Source organism: Lissotriton vulgaris, chromosome 6, assembly GCF_964263255.1.
Source record: "Lissotriton vulgaris chromosome 6, aLisVul1.2, whole genome shotgun sequence".
Classification (NCBI taxonomy): Eukaryota; Metazoa; Chordata; class Amphibia; order Caudata; family Salamandridae; genus Lissotriton; species Lissotriton vulgaris.
Genome location: NC_141694.1, coordinates 53,847,377 through 53,865,465, shown reverse-complemented (window position 1 = coordinate 53,865,465; position 18,089 = coordinate 53,847,377).

Genomic DNA, 18,089 nt, shown 5'->3' with positions numbered 1-18,089 from the left:
CCAACACCCTGTTATAGAGAGAACTCGCCCCTGGATCTTTAGGGTATTATCTAAGAGCGAGATTGGTCTATAATTAGTCGGGTCAGCTCTATCGCCCTTTTTGAATATTGGGACGATAGTGCTAGTAGACCAAGTATTAGGCATTGGCACTAGGGGCAGGCTGTTAAAGACATTAAGAAGAATTGGTGCCCATAAATCTGGGCTCCACTTAATAACATCGATTGGGAGTCCGTCCGGACCAGGGGCCTTATTTCCTAGGCTCTGTCTGATAGCCATTTCTACCTCCTGAAGCCCAATCTCCAGGCATCGCAGTTCCCCGGGGGCAAAACTTGTTGTGTCTTCAGATGGGGTGGCATATACTTCAGAGAAATGGTTCTCCCAAACTGTGCTGGTTATAGTACAGCTTATTGTGTTCAATGGTTTACCCATATCGCGCATTTTTCTGACGACTGACCAGAAGAGAGCACTACTCTTCTGAGTTGCACATCCTACCAGTTCCTCCCACTGCTCAGTTACTAGTATGGCTTTCCGCTCAGCAATTTTGGTTTTGTAGTTTTTCCTTGCTATCTGAACCTCTGAGGTGCATCTAGGATTTGCCGTTAATGCTCTGCACAGCGCCCTGTTCGCTGCCGAACAGGCACGATCAAACCACCTAGGAGCCTTCTCTTTTTTGGGTTCGGGAACTGATAGGCAGGTTTTTATTACGGAACATAGCTTTACAAAATCCGTAACTACCCTTAAACAGTTCTCGTCAGGTAATGAGCAGGAAGTTATCAGGTGGGAGTGATCCCTTTTCACAGTTTCTAATATGGCACCGCTATCAACTCCCCTCCATTTCAGTCGCAAGCCATCTCCTGAGGGGGCGATGTCTCTCGCTCCACAAAAATTAAAATATACGGAACTAGGACCTAATCGTAAGACAACCATAAGAGGGTTATGATCTCCAAATGAGGTTTCCAAGACTTTACTCGTTATTATAAGGTCTATTAGGCGGGGGGTCATGAAAACGGTTGCTAACATCTCTTGGTCACGACGGGGAAGTGAGGCTAGTAGCATGGAGACATTCCGGAGACGATAGCAAGTGCAGGGACTTTTTGTACAGGCTTTTGACCTCATTGACAAGGCCTGGGCAGATTCCACTCATAAACGATACTGAACAGCATGGCAACGTTGGTCTAGCTGAAGCTTTGAATGGATTTTGGAGCCCGTGGCAGCGGACGTGATTCACGTCATACATTTTCTGGCCTCCTTGGCCGCTAATGGTCTATCTTACTGCACTATAAATTCTTACAGGTCTGCAATTTCAGCTGGTCAACTCCCTGTTTCAAACAAACCTATAGGGGAGCATCCACTGGCTTCTAACATCTGAAGAGGGGTACCCTTTGCTGTTCCACTCCACCTAAGTATTCTTCCCTATGGGATTTCTCAATAGTTCGTTTTCTGCAGTAATGGCCTGACACTTCCCTTACCAGGATACAACTTTCTGCAAAGTAACACTCTTATTGTGTCTTGTATTTTGCAAACAAGTCTCTGATATTAGAGATCTTGACCTCGTGGGTAAGTCTTTTACCCCAGAAGTTGTTACTTAATTGATTACCGAACAAACCAAATCAGCAACCAAACAGGTGGTATTTTTAGCTCTTCCAGACAAGAAACTCTGTGTTGTGCTATGCTTACAAGAATATGAGAAAGTTACTTCCTCTCTTCCAAACTCCTCTTTAGGTCTGTTATTAATTTCTTTGTTACAGCCTCATGCCCCAGTGTCTGTCCTGCTTTAGCTGGCTGGGTTAAATGGCTACTTTCTGAAGCAGGGATAGTCACACACTTTTTTAAAGCTCACTCGGGCTGAGGAGCCATGGCTTCCAGGTCGTTAGCAGTGAAAGCATAATTGGAAAATAATATCCGCATGGCGGATAGGTCTTCAGGATTGGTAATCTCTGGACTTGAAAGGACTTATGTTATTATCCTGCCTAATTGCCTGCGCTAGGGGCTCAATATAGATATTAAAAAGGGGAGATAGGGGACACCCTTGTCTTGTCCCCCTTTGGATTTCAAAACTAGGAGTCAAGGAGCCATTTAATAGAATCTTCGCCGCTGCACCGGGGTAACTATTCTTTATGGTCTGAACAAATATCTGCCCCATACCCATTCCCTCCAATACCGCCCATAAATATTTCCAGCACACTCGATCGAAGGCTTTAGGGGCATCTAATGCCACTACCGCCAAAGGATCTCCTCTATTTTCAGCTAGATCAATATTGCCAATTAACAGTTGGATTTGTTCCTGTATGACTCTTCCAGGCATAAAGCCTTACTGTGTAGTTCCTGAAATTTTCTGGAACCCGTGAAATCAACTTTGTCGTATTTTGACGATTTTTATGCCAAAATACCGATAATGACAAGTACATTGTGCACAAGCATTTGCGTCACAATCAGGTAACGATTTCACCACGAAATCGCCATTTTCGTTTCTGAACCCTTGACCGCCATTTTGCGTTTTGGCATCCATCTTACATGTTGCCCTTCACATAGGCTTGCAACTGCAGCTGAATTTGATATCAAGGACACGTACACCTTAATCGACTTCCCTGTGACCTGGTCAAGCTGAAGCCATCGCCCCAAGCCAAACCTGTTTGGTCAGTTCCTCTCCCAGTGGCCGAACGAGATAGCATCAACACACAACAGGCCATAAATCGCGTACAGCGCACACACACCCTGCCCAAATCTTGCTCACACCTGGCTCTGCTCTTTTCTTCTCTTTTTCTTTATGATGAGGAGGAGCCCGGTTTTATTAAGGGTACACCGATATCTGATGGAAATGTTGGGCCTGGCCGGGTAATTGATCACGAACTGGACACACTAAATGTATACATGTCACCATGACTCTGCTTTTTCTCTTGTAATGAAAATATGTGAATAGCTCACTGTAAATTCTAGAATGTTTGCACCATAAACTTAAAGAATGTTGCCTGAAGCCTAAAAAGATGTATAAAAGAAGAGACCAGGCTTTGTACATTGGAGCAGTCTCCTGAGAACATACATGCTGTTGTACTTCTAGGACGCTTGTTACCTGGTTGCAGTCAATAAATTTGATCCTTGATTTCACCTAGAAGACTCGTGTTTCTGTGGTCTGAATCAGGAAAGTACTCGAGGTCTACGGGTGTTATCCCTGACACCGCTGGGTTACCGGATCAGTACCGGTTCTGAAAAACCCAGTACCTCAGTTGGCGCCCAACGTGGGGCGGTATCAGCGGTACCGGTCCAAGCCAGAGGTTCGTGAGGAGCTTCGTGTGGAAATTCCGGAGGAAGGCCAGCCACTTCAGCGACCCCTGCATGTCGACGTGGTTCCGAAGGTCTTTGCTGCGAGGTTCTCCGCGTCCCGACGGCTACGAAGGACTGCTGCCCTGACTGCCGCCCTGATTTGGACCCTTGATGTTTGGTAGAGCGAAACGATAGACGAGTCTTCTGGTGACGTCATCGATATTTCAGTTAAGTATAAGTGGAGCGCCTCCCAGTCCTTAGTTTGTTTGGTGTCCCTTTTGGACCGTTTTGTATTGGTACTTGCAAGCACCAAAACCGAAGGACTCGTGTATTCACGAGAAATATCGTAATCGATAATCCTTTGAAGTTTGGAGCTAGACTAGTGAGCAAAGATGCCTTGTCTTAGCAGACTTGGAAATTTGTTTTGCCTTGGTTGTAATAATAGGGATTCCCGATTGGAGGACTCGTGTCCGGTTCCTCCGATTGGAACTCCAACATATGAACTTTATGTGAAACATGGGGTAGGCCCCATCATATACAATGAAGTGTGGATCAAATACACCAGAAAGGATGGTGTTTTAAAATGGCCCCAATATGGTAGTTTTGATACGGAAATCCTAGATAATCTCGAAGTTAAACTTTTCAAGAGGAAAGCCCGGCCGGCAATGTTTGACTCTTTCCGCCTATGGCGTAAGGAGGCCAAACAAAAAGAAATTAAATTAGAGAAGAGGATTAAGAGAGAAAGGGGTATTTCGATAATGCAAGCTGCCAGGCAGCATAAAGACAATGAAGAAGAACAGATGAGCGAGCAGTTGCACAGGCAACGTAAAATGGTAATAGATAAATGTTATCCAGTTTTGCTGCCTCTTCAGCAAGAAGCAGCAAAAGAGCTTGAAAAAGATCCCCTAATGTCGCATTTGTTAAGTTCACCACCCCCATATGCGCAAAATGCTACCGCACCTCCACAACCTCTAGTTATACAACCCATGGTTGTTGTGCCTCCTGTTCCTCCACAGCACCCACCAGCTACTCTTCAGCTGGCTCCTGTTCCTCCGGTGCAGCCTTCTCAAGGGCCACCAACCTTGCTACCTGCTCCGTCTCTACCTCCTGCGACTTATTCACCTGTTCTTGCCACCTCCTCTGCTACCGCTTCTGCCTTAGCTTCTTCTCAATCTGCTTTATCTCCTGTCCTGTCGACTTCTCCTTCGGTCCGACAGAGAATGACAAACACTGTTGCTAGTCTTTTCTCTCCTTTCTTTGGGTCACATAGTACGACCCCTGATTTGGAACGCACGCAGTTACGTAGTCAACTGCCTGATTCTAGAGAGAAAGAAATATTAGATCGTCTTGCGGGTAAATGGATTAACGACCCCGCAAGATATGACTTAGAGTCTGTTATGGATGTTTTCCGCCAATGGGAAGCACCGAAGCAGAGGTACGTCTTTGATACAATGTGTACTTTTCTTTATGAGGATTTGGAGGAAAATGATTTGAAGCCCATTCCGTCTGAGTTGTGTCACGTCCGGTTTGAGTTTGCAAAAGGTACGATTGTGGGTTCCGATGTAGACAAAGCAGTTGCAACATTACTGTCATTTAGGAATGAGGGTGTTTCTCAGTCGTTGTTTGAACAAGATTCATCCGTTAAGAGAAAAGGACAGTACCCAATGAGAGAGGTTCCTCCTGTATGGAAGGAAGCCGTGGCCGCTGGTCCGGCCAATAATCCACCAGCTGTACCGGCTCATTTCCAACGTGTTTGGGTGCATGTCCCCTGGAAACGTGCAGAAGTGTTAGCAATTAAGCAGTCTTTGCCTGATCCACGCAAAAACCCAGCAGGGTACTATAAAGAGTTGACTCAGACTGTGGGTTCGTGTATTATGAATTTGGCAGACATCGACATGTTGTTTGGCAATATTGTTCCACAACCTATTTGGAGTAAGATTTGTCATACAGATTATGTGGTTGAATTAGGTGATACATGGGTTAACCTTAGAGATGCTGACAATAGGCAAGTAGGCGGCGCCAAGCCCGAAGATTTGATTACTGAGCTCCCTAGTAAGATCATCGATTACATGAAGACGATGATGCCTGCGTTGCGTGTAAATTGGGATAAGTTGTCTGCGTGTAAGCAGAAGAAAGATGAAACGGTGTCTGATTTCTTCACCAGGTTTGAAGAAACGTTTGTTGACCACAGTGGTCAAGATATGAGCACAGAAGGTGGTCAGCAACTGTTCGTCGATAAATTCGTGCACAATCTGCTTCCAGAGTTGTGTAAGAAGTTGAAGGATTCAGAGAGTTCATGGGCAGTTTCCTCTTCAGCACAGATATTGGCTACTGCGCAATATTACGAAAATAGAGACAAAGATGAGAAAGATAGAGCAGAAAAGAAAACTAAGGAGTTGAAAACGAAGGTCTTATTACAGCAAGCATATCCGCCACGTGGCGGTAATGGTCAGAATAATGGTAGTCAAAATAACTATCAGAATAATTACCAGCAGCCTCAACAGTATTCGGGGAACTCGCAAAGAAAAGAGTTTCCCCAACAACGTTTACCATATGGGCCCAATCAGTGTGCGTATTGCAAAGAAGAGGGTCATTATAAGAATAACTGTCCCGTTTTATTACAACGCATGAATGGTGTTTCTGGTACAAGAGGTAGGGGTGTTCAGCAAACACCTAGAGGTAGAGGACGTGGAAACGTCCCTCAGAATGCACGCTCCTTTCCGCCTCAGGATTCTATGAATAAGTTTGACCAGCAGAATAACACATCTGGTAGGACAGCTCAGTATTATGCTGATGATTATTATGCAGAAGATGAGTGGACCGGAGGTAATGATTGCTAGGACAGCCATGGACAAAGAGAGGGAGTTGTTTCAGTTCCAGTAGATCAGAGTGGGCCATATGTTGAGGTGATTACATCAGGTGTGTCTGAACCTTTTCTGTTGGATACTGGTGCTACAAAGAGTTCTATGATGCACTCAAAACTCCCAGGCGCACCTTTGTCTGGCGAAATGAATGTTTCTGTAGGTTTTTCTGGCGCCCCGGTTAGGAACCCGATTTCATGTCCTATGTCCCTGTCTGTTGGTCCTTGTGAATTGGAAGCACCTCTTATTTTGAAAACAGGTTGTGGTGAAAGTTTGTTGGGATTAGACCTGCTAAAAAGATTGTATGCGACTCTGTACTGCTCTCCCTCGGGAGTACAACTTACACTAGGTAAGAAAGTGGTTTCTCCGATGTATTTGTCGAAAGATAAAATCCCGGCAGAATTGCTGTCTCTACCTAATATTCTTTGGGCTACTGGTCCTAACGATGTGGGTCTCTTGGAAATACCACCATATGTTGTAACATTGAGAGCCAATGTTAGAATGCCTCGCATTCCCCAATACAAGATCTCCAGTGAAGGTGAGAAAGCGTTATTAGCGATCATTCACGATTTGATTGAAAAAGATGTGATTGAAGAGACAAGAGGCAACGTTTGCAATAGTCCTGTTCTGCCTGTTTTGAAACGAACTGACCCATCTCAGCCACCTGTGTACAGATTTGTGATTGACCTTAGAGAGGTGAATAAAATAGTAGTGCCACAATTTCCAGTTGTTCCTGACATTACTGCCCTGTTGACTATGATTCCAGCCTCTGCAACGTGGTTTTCGGTGATTGATTTGAAGAATGCTTTCTTCAGCATCCCAATTGCTGAAGAAAGTAGGGATATTTTTGGCTTCGGTTTAGGAGGACGAAGTTTCCGCTTTAAGCGCGCTCCCCAGGGCTACTGTGAAAGTCCATCAATATATAGTCAAGCTCTAAAAACACAGCTTGATACGATTGTTTTACCTGAAGGTGCTACCCTCATTCAGTATGTCGACGACTTGCTTATCGCTGCAGACTCTGAGGAAATATGTAAAAAAGCCACGTTGTCATTGTTGCGTCATTTGTGTGATCTGCATCACAAGGTGTCCCTGTCTAAATTACAATATTGTTGACAAGAAGTGACCTACTTAGGTCATCTCTTATCGAAGGAGGGAAGGAAACTGACCCCAGAAAGAATCCAGGCAATAGCAAAATTAAGTGTGCCAAAAACACAGAGAGAAGTGCGTGCTTTCTTGGGTATTACATCGTACTGTAGACAGTGGATTCCAAATTTTTCTTTACTGGCCAAACCATTGGTGGCATTAACATGTAAAGATACACCCAATCCCGTGCCTTGGTCCGAAGAGTGTCAGAAAAGTTTCTCTGAATTGCGCACAGCATTATGTTCGGCTCCTGTGTTGGGTACCCCCAACTACAGTAAGCCCTTTACATTATATGTCCATGAGCAAGAGGGTTGTGCATTATCAGTGTTGACACAGTTGTTTGGAGATAAGCAGCGTCCATGTGCATATTTTTCGTCGACTTTGGATCCGGTAGCTACGGCATTGCTGAGTTGTCTGAGAGCCACAGCCGCAGCAGCTGTTTCTATTCGACAGTCTGCTGGTTTGGTGATGAATAACACGTTAGTGGTTATGGTTCCACACGCAGTGGACACGCTATTGAACAGAACCAAGACACAGCACTTAACTAGGGCTCGATTGTCTGGTTACGAACTAACTTTGTTAGCGAGCCATGTTCACATCAAAAGATGCGGTACACTAAACCCCGCCACATTACTGCCAATCCCAGTTGAGACCGAGAATGCTGAGGAACAGCATGACTGTTTTCTTAGAACAGAAGAAGAAACAAAAGGGAGAATAGACCTCCAAGATACTCCTTTTGCTGAATGTGATGGTACCTTATGGGTGGATGGTTCATGCTTCAAGCTTCCGAATGGTGACACGACTGCAGCATATGCTGTCACCACCTTGCATACAGTCGTTGAAAGTGCACGTATTCCATTTAACTCAGCTCAGGCTGCGGAATTGGATGCACTTACAAGAGCATGTGTGTTGTCGAAAGGAATGAAAGTGAATGTGTACACGGACAGTCAGTATGCGTTTGGTGTGGCCCATAGTTTTGGACGATTGTGGCGTGAACGTGGGTTCCTGACGTCGCATGGCACAAAGATCCAGCATGGTCAGTTGGTGAATGAGCTTCTTGAATCACTGACTTTGCCTCTGCAAGTGGCGATTGTAAAATGTAGCGCTCACAAGAGGGTGACTGACGATGTTGGTCGTGGAAATGCGTTTGCTGACGAAGTCGCGAAAGAAACGGCAGGAAATGTAACAAGCCGAATGTATGTTGCAGGCCCTGCCAGATGGATAGGTGATGTTGGAATGTGTGAGGACACAATAGAGAGTGTGAAATCGATTCAATCTGAGGCTACAGAGGAAGAGTTGAACATGTGGAAAGAAAGTACGGGCAGAATGGATGCAAATGGTTGTTGGGTCGAATTGTCAGAGCATCAGAGATGGTTGCTACCAGATGCGTACGTGCCTGCAGTTGTTACAATGGCCCATGGAATGGCCCATATCAGTGTGAAAGGAATTTGCAAGTTGTTGGCCCCGGTATGGCAGAATGCTGGAATACCTAAGTGTGCGGAGAATGTAGTTAAACATTGCATGATATGTCTGAAACACAATCCTGGCAAGGGAACCCCAACTCCAGCTGGTCATTTTGCACCTCCTACGTATCCGTTCGAGGTTTTGCAGCTAGATTTCATACACATGGAGAGGTGCAACAACTTAAAATACGTACTCGTTGTTGTTTGCGCCTTCTCCAGATGGGTAGAAGCATATCCCCTAAAGGACAACACTGCCTTGTCCACAGCGAAAGCCCTTGTGAAAGAATTCTTCCCTAGGTTTGGAATGCCTAGAATGGTCTGGAGTGACAACGGGAGTGAATTTGTGGGACGAGTGATGAAAGTAGTGTGTGAAGGGCTAGGCATCCGACAAAAGTTTCACGCTGCAAACCACCCCCAATCAGCTGGATTAGTAGAATGCTACAATGGCACCCTAAAACTAAAACTAGCCAAGATCCAAGAGAGCACTGGTCTTAAATGGCCTGATGCTCTGCCCTTAGCGCTCCTATCCACCAGAATGACAGTGCATTCCAGAGTAAAACTTAGCCCTTATGAAATTGTTTTTGGCCGTCCGGCCAACATATGGGGAGTACCCAGACCCACCAAATTTAGCGAAATAGAGTATCCTGTTTTGCTTGACTACTTGTATGATTTGACGGCTAAATTGCGTGTTTTACACCAACAGGTTCACGACTCACTGCCTCAAGCCTCTGAAACTCCAGGACACCCTATTGATCCTAGAACATATGTCCTCGTGAAAAATTTCCAAAGGACAAGAAACGACCAGCCCCGGTGGACCGGTCCTCATTTGGTCCTTCTCTCGACGAGATCTGCCGTCCGAGTGGAGGGAAAGAAACATTGGATACACGGGACCCACACTAAACGGGTCCCGCTGCCTTTGCCTTATCACCGGTGGGTCCAGGAGGGTATCGCTGACTCAGAGACAGAATCCGTACCAAGATTCATCCCTTTCAGTGATGCTCGTGTAAAAGGAACAATTACAGAGACAGAAAGTGACAATTTGCTACAAGCAGCTGTGCCATCATCAGCTCGATTGGATACCTCAGAACCTGAAGCTCTGTTTCAAGATCATACAATACCGGGAAAGCAACGGTATAATCTGAGGCCGAGAAATACGAACTAATAAAAATAAACTAATAAGCATTTTTTTTCCCTTTAAGAACTATTTTTGAAAACGCAGCTCTCTCCACCCGAGAAACTTGCTCATTTTTGTTTTTTCGAACCGTCATCCGGGTTCTGCTGCTAGGGCCGCGGTTGACGCAGTCTTTTGAGCGCAGCTGGAGACGATTAGGTCTACAGTTCTGGTTGGTCTAAGGGAATTACCCTGGACTGAACAGAGGCCCTCCTTGACAGAAACAACCTCCTACCGCGGGCAGCAACATAGAGGATGGAGTTTTTCAACATGGAGAGACCTGCCAAAACTGTAAGTTTTAAAACGAAAATATGTGGATTGGTGACAAGAAAAAGTTTTCTATTATTATGCATTTTCCTATTACTGAGTACAATGATGTTTTTAATAGGTTACACACTGTTTTCTTTACAAGTGTCCTTTGCCCCGACTACATCGCCCATACCTCCTCCTACTGTTTCTGCACATTCTTTTCAACCCCTTCCTGAACATGAGTCAGCTAGGAGATTGGAGTTTATTAATAACTCATTCATTCAACTTCTACACCAGCACCAGGTTGTAATAAACACGACAAATTGCTGGGTATGTGGACTCATGCCACACACGACTGATAAGGGTATCCCGTATTTTGTTCTACCTTTTAGTTACTACGGATCTTTGTGGGCATTTCAAACGTTGTTTTTATTCTCCCTCGAACCATATTCCCCACGTTCCACAGGGAGCAATTCAGTCAACGGGGCATTACTAGTGGGGATCAGAAATATGAGCCAAAATATTGACACATATAGAATTCTCCCCAGAGACGAACTAGAAGCCTACCGTAGATGGAATGTAACAAAGTATGGAATTTTTTTAAGTGAGAGCCAGCGAGCAAAGAAATCCACCCCAATCTGGATAGTGCCCCACCAAGGTCACCTATGTCTGCAAGGAAATGGCAAAAATCCCAGAGCTCAGCTAGGGAATAGTGTCTGTACCGAAACATATGTCTACCCGTCTCAGACCTGCCCCTCATTTTCAGCAGCTAAGGGCACGTATTTCATCTGCCAAGATAGAGCATACACATGGCTGCCCCCTGACTTCTCGGGCACATGTTTCATCTCGTTCCTGCTGCCACCCACCTACACGGCCGCGGCAGATTACCATAGGACAAGGATAGTTAGGGGTGTTGTGAGTAAAGACGACACCGCGGAACAAGAGTTTGGTGATTTCGCGAAAGGTTTTCTGCCATTTTGGGGGCCCATGGTGAACAGTAGGAACATTCGCCAGTTGACAAGAGTAGTTGAATCCACCGTGATCGAAACGGCTGGTGCCCTTAGTAATCTGACTGCTGAGCTTCAGTCGGACCGACTCATGACCCTTCAGAACAGGGTCGCATTAGATGTCATTCTTGCAGACCGAGGTGGGGTATGTAAGCTGATCCAATCGAGTTGCTGTATATTTATTCCAGATAACGCTCCAACAGTGTACCAGGCCATCTCCAAACTGCATAAGATTTCCGAATCGATTCATGTAGATAAAGGAGATTGGTCTCTCATGGGATGGTTCTGGGAACTGATATCTGGCTGGGGATGGAAAATTCTGATGGTCGTTGGGATTGTTCTAGCCATTCTCTTCCTGTTCTGTCTATGTGTGCAGTGCGCTCCTGCAATGTGTGGCCTCTGTGCTACATCATGTGTAAGGAAGCCTGTGTCACAAAACAAACTAAGCACCAGAATGATGCTGCAGCAACATCTCAATGACTTTAGGAATATCGACTCAGACTAGCATGAGATTAGGTTTAATTGCCTATGTTAGGGCAAAAGTAGGGTTTGTAGTTCCTGAAATTTTCTGGAACCCGTGAAATCAACTTTGTCGTATTTTGACGATTTTTATGCCAAAATACCGATAATGACTAGTACATTGTGCACAAGCATTTGCGTCACAATCAGGTAACGATTTCACCACGAAATCGCCATTTTCGTTTCTGAACCCTTGACCGCCATTTTGCGTTTTGGCATCCATCTTACATGTTGCCCTTCACATAGGCTTGCAACTGCAGCTGAATTTGATATCAAGGACACGTACACCTTAATCGACTTCCCTGTGACCTGGTCAAGCTGAAGCCATCGCCCCAAGCCAAACCTGTTTGGTCAGTTCCTCTCCCAGTGGCCGAACGAGATAGCATCAACACACAACAGGCCATAAATCGCGTACATCGCACACACACCCTGCCCAAATCTTGCTCACACCTGGCTCTGCTCTTTTCTTCTCTTTTTCTTTATGATGAGGAGGAGCCCGGTTTTATTGAGGGTACACCGATATCTGATGGAAATGTTGGGCCTGGCCGGGTAATTGATCACGAACTGGACACACTAAATGTATACATGTCACCATGACTCTGCTTTTTCTCTTGTAATGAAAATATGTGAATAGCTCACTGTAAATTCTAGAATGTTTGCACCGTAAACTTAAAGAATGTTGCCTGAAGCCTAAAAAGATGTATAAAAGAAGAGACCAGGCTTTGTACAATGGAGCAGTCTCCTGAGAACATACATGCTGTTGTACTTCTAGGACGCTTGTTACCTGGTTGCAGCCAATAAATTTGATCCTTGATTTCACCTAGAAGACTCGTGTTTCTGTGGTCTGAATCAGGAAAGTACTCGAGGTCTACGGGTGTTATCCCTGACACCGCTGGGTTACCGGATCAGTACCGGTTCTGAAAAACCCAGTACCTCAACTGGTCGATATTAATCAGACTTGGAGCTAGTTTACCCAACCTCCCTTCCAAAACGCTCATAAAGATTTTATAGTCAGTGTTAAGCAGGGAGATTGGGCGGTAAGAGTCAGGTAACAGAGGGTCCTTCCCTGGCTTTAATAGCAAAACTATTGTAGCCTCCGTCCATGAGCTAGGGATCTTTCCTGTTGGGCTGTATATCATCGTAAATAGGGTGTGAAGCACCGGTTAAAGATCATGAAGCAAAATGTTATAGATTTCACTGGGGAGGGCATCAAGACCTGCAGCCTTCTTAGTTGTTGCCCTTTTTATTTGCTCCTTAATCTCCTCCATTAAAATAGGTGAGTCTAAAAGATATCTGGTTGTATCCGTAATAACTGAAATAGCTTTATCTTTCAACCACGAATCTATAGCTTCTGAAGAGGGATCAATATCTTCCTTATAAAGGTTCGCAAACCAGGACAGAAAACAATTCTGCATGGATTTTGTTGCAGCATTATCAATTATAAGCTGACAAATTGTGTTTTTAGCACTATCCACTATTGCCTTCCATGCCAATAAGGCACCAGCTCTTTCCCCATATTCAAACACTTCCATATTGCGAGCCTTCCACTGAGCTTTACACTTCTGGTCCAGATATGCCTGTAGATCTGATCTTGCTTCCTCGAGTTTTCCCTCTATCTCACCCACCTCTCTAGTATCACCCTGAGCACTTTGACTTTTTTCCTCTTCAAAAGTAGAAATTCTTCCCTCCAATGCCTGGAGTTCTGAAGCATTGATCTTATTCCTTGCGCTTATTAGGCTACGTAGATGCCCCCTTAGATTTGCATTATAAGCATCCCAAACCAATTCAACTGTGGTAGAACCAAGATTAAAATGGAAGAATTCTTCAGAAGTTTTTTTAATTGCCTGGATAATTTCGGGTACTGAAAGCATTGATCTAATTAGGGTCCATCTGACTTGTTGAGGGTTTGTCCTTGTGGAATACACGAATACTAAGGGTGCATGATCAGATAAATGACAAGGGAGTACAGATATGCTAATAATGTTCTCCGTATTCTCCCTATTCACCAGAGCATAGTCAATTCTAGAAGAATGGTGGTTCTTTTTACAATAAAATGTAAATCCATCCGCATCCCCCATTTTTGCTCTCCATATATCTACCAAGTTAATATTCAATAACAGATTTTTCATAATCCTTCGTGATCTCGGTGTCCCATTAACACGACTTATATGTGATCTATCCTTTACCGGATCCAACCGAATATTAAAATCTCCCCCTAAAATTATCGGAGGATTTACCGCAATCAGCCTATCCTGCAACTTCACTAAAAAGGATGAATCATCTGTGTTCGGGCAATTTTACGAAGAACAAATCAACTTCTCACCCTCAAAATCTAACATTGCAAAGACCCATTGGCCTGTTTGATCTGTCTGGACTGAACTTATTGTACATCTAACCCCTTTTTTTTACTAAAATAGCAACTCCTCGGATATTCATCTCTTGCTGAGAGTAACAAAAACATTGGATCCATGATATTTTAGAAAAAAAAGCTTCTGATTCTGCCCTATTCAGTTGCGTTTCTTGCAATAGACAGACCTGCGCAGGGGATAGTTCTAAATATTTAAATATTAATCTTTGTCGTCTTAAACACCTTAGACCATTCAAGTTCCAAGAGACAAATTGAATACTACGGCCCCCCATCATTTTATCCTTATACACTACTGATACATCTTGTCTATGTAATGGACTTGTATTTTGATTGGCCTAACCCTAAAAGAGTCTGAAAACTTGTGATATGAGGATTTTCTTTTACCTATTTTGCTATCCTGTGCCCCCCTGTTACCCCCTAATACTCCCACCGACACAGCTATCCCTCCCCAGACCCCAGTGCCCCCCTGTACTACCCTGAGGAACCCTACCTTCCAAAAGGTCAAAAACCTATTCAGACCCAACCCCCCCAAGACTCCATACATATTTATACAAAAATAACTAGTAAACTTTTCACGGTGGGGAAACAAATTCTCATCCCTGTTGGGATCCCCTAGATCCCTCCCTGTTTCTCATTTTGAATCTTAACAATGAGCATATCTGCTTAATTTGTGGACCGGATCATGGGCATATGGTTATTCCACATTACTCCTAGTGCAGCCAGGAACCTTCATTGAGCCTTAGCCCCAAGACTGTTTAAATTTTCTAATCTTTTTCCCAGCTCCCACTGTCTTTCGGCTGTCATATGTGAAATATCGGACCTAAAAGAGAAGGTGAATGGAGTTCTGTCTGCAAAAGGAGAAGATATAGTGCCTGCTTTTAAGGCTGCTGATAAAATCTGCTCCGTCACTGAATAGGAAAGAAAATTAACCAATATTTTCCGTGGTTTCTGCCTTCCCGGGTTTCTTTTAAAGGGGTCTCTATGTACCCTCTGGATTTCATTCTTTAAGTCAACACTCGGGAAACCCCCCACGACCGTAGCTTTCAATAGCGAAATCACAAAACCCTTTAAATCCTCTCCCTCCATCGCTTCTGGGATGTTTAGAAATTTCAAATAGTTTTTGTGTGAATGGTTCTCCAATCTCTCCACGTCTTCTTTAAGCTCTTTATTTTGCAAAGCTAACTTCTCAAGCTGGAGGGATGACAACTCATTACACTCTTCATCCTTGTGATCTCCGCCTCTTTTGCTTCTGTTTGATTTTTAGGTGGAGGAGTTGTTAGGTTTTTACTCCCGACCTGCTTGGACTGCGTTGCCGTGAGTTTTACCTCAGCCACCAGTGGCGAAACTCGTTGTGGTAGACTGGACTTGATAATCACGTTATTGGAAGCTAAATGCGCCGCCCTGGCCCGCAGTGAATACCTTGTGAGTTTGGGAGGTGATGTTCCCTCTTGCAATTCTACTCCCTTCTCCATACAGTCCTGCAATGCCTTGTAAAAACTGCCCCCTACCTCTTTAACCAACTCGGTTTTACCGTTAGCCCCCTGATTTAAATAGGGATCTGGGTACAAAGACTCATTACTCCCCTGCACACCCCCCTAGCCTCAGCTCCTACTCTCCGCGGGCACTGAGTGTTCTGTATACCCTGCAGACTCTGCACACTCTGTAATCCGCAATTTCTCCCACTTGCTCTGTACACTGCCCAAACAGAAAAACCACTTCTCCTCCACTCAGTCGCGGCTACTTTCCACCTCCAGCCCGAGCCTGGTGTATTCAAACAAAGTCCTGACTCAAAGAAGCCTCCGGAAGCCAAAAACGCTAGAACACCGACCGTGCCAGCATCGCCTTCCTTACTCGCCTCAGACGCCTCCCGCATCCCAGCTGCCAGAGCGCGCTGCAACGCTGTCTGATTCCGTCGGCCGTCAAGTAGAGAAGCAGCCGCTCCCCGAAGGAAACCACAGCACGGCCGTGCCGACCAAACAGGCTCCGTACGTAAACAAAATCCCCCGGTCCGCCTTACTAAGTTAATCGCACATTATTGTGCTATCTGTAAGCATTAGGGTTCAGAATGTGACCATTAAACCTCGAAACCCCACCGATAATCTAGAGCCTTGGCGGGGAGCGTTCGCGGCCGTTCCCGCGGCGGCCGCCATGTTCCTCCCCTCAGTGAAACTGATCGCGGATAGGTCTTCATATTTAAAGAATTGCTTCAGAAGCCAGTAAGTAATCATTTTTCTTTGGTGGTTGAAAAGCTTTAAACTTGCATAAGCAAAAGCCTCAGGTCCTGACAGAATAGAAATTTTTATAACATTTGTGAACAAGAATTTTCAATTCTATGACGGACGCGGAGGCAAGGATTATCCCACACATTTTTTTTGTATAAATGGATATTTATTGTACTCTATTGATTTGTTAATAATGTTGTTCATACCTGGTTTTTCGATCAGGTGAATATTTTCCTCCCATTCAACTTGTAATACAAACGCTTCTCACCTTCAGATTACAGGCAGGAATGAAACAATGACTTTCACTTTCCAACCAGGAATTTCCTTGCAGAAGAGGCGGAGTTAATGACATTCAACGTGTTTATAGACATGAGTGTTGATTGGTTATGGGACATTGCCAGCCCTTCCAAGTCTTCTATGTTCATGCTTGATGTGCTGCTCCAGTCTAGGTTTTTTCTTTGAAATCTGAGACTTTTAGTCATATTTATGCTATTATAAAAGCAGGACTACAAGTTATGTTATGTTATGTTATTCGGGATTTGTAAAGCGCACGGGCACCCAGAGGTTTCATGGCGCTAGAGAAGAGAAAAGATGGTAAGCAGTAACCTAACCGTGCGCTTGCTTGAACAACCAGGTCTTCAGTGCACCCCTGAATTCCATTAGATTAGTGCAACTCCGGAGTGACAAGGGAAACGAGTTCCAGATCTTTGGGGCCAAATAAGCAAATCGGCATCCGCCGAGACGTTTCTTTTTGAAGAGGGGCAAGGTAAGGAGGGACAGGTGGGCAGAGCGGAGATTACGAGTCAGTTTGTGTTTGTTTATGAGATGGTTAATAAACGTAGGGCTTTTACCATGAAGAGCCTTAAAGGCCAAGCAGCCTACTTTGAAGGTTACCCGTTGGGCTATAGGTAGACAATGAAGAGTGGCTAGCAGTGGTTTCGCCGAACTCCTGCCGTTGCATTTAAATATTAGTCTGGCCGCCTGATTTTGCGCAATCTGCAGGGGATTAGAAAGAGCCAAGGGGAGGCCTAAATAAATGGAATTGGAGAAATCTAAACGGGAGAGGACCAAGGCAATTACCACCTGGATGAGGGCAGAGTGCGTGAGCAGATGAGTAATTTTCTTAATCTTCCGTAGCTGGAAGAAGCATGAAGAGATCACAGTTCCCACCTGACTTTACAGTGAGAGATCGGTGTTAAGGGTGATCCCGAGACTTTTTACCAAAGGAGAGGGAGACGGGGGAGATCCCATTGAGGGTGGCCAAAAATGAGGGCCCCAGCTGGTTGCACTTTTATCCGGGAGTACCAGCTCGGTCTTTCCAGGGTTGAGTTTTAGATGGTTCATCTCCATGCACCCTTGAATGTGCAGCATAGAGTCCCTGGGCTTGGCCAGGCGCGGACGGGCTTGCCTTAGGCGCGCCCGCTGCGCTCGCCGCTGCGCGTCCTTGCGAGGCACATGATTATAAGGAGAGATGGGGGCGTGGCCTAGCGGTAGTGGGCGTGGCTAGTGCGTCGCCCGGGGAGATGGCGGCAAAAGGAAAAGAGCCCCGCGTCAGCGCGAAGATCCGCTGCACGGGTAATCCTAGAAGGTGCCCTGTCACCAGAACGAGTGCACGGGGGGAATGGTGAGTTAAAAATACAGTATTACACAATCACAGTTTTAAAAGCAATGACAGCGGTTCTCCCGGCTTTCCGCCTCAGGAGTATAGGACTTCTCTGGGCGCGCTCGCAATCAGCGCGACTTATAAGCGTCACAGTAAGGGGCGTGGCCTAGCGGTAGTGGGCGTGGCTAGTGCGTGGCCCGGGGAGATGGCAGCAAAAGGAAA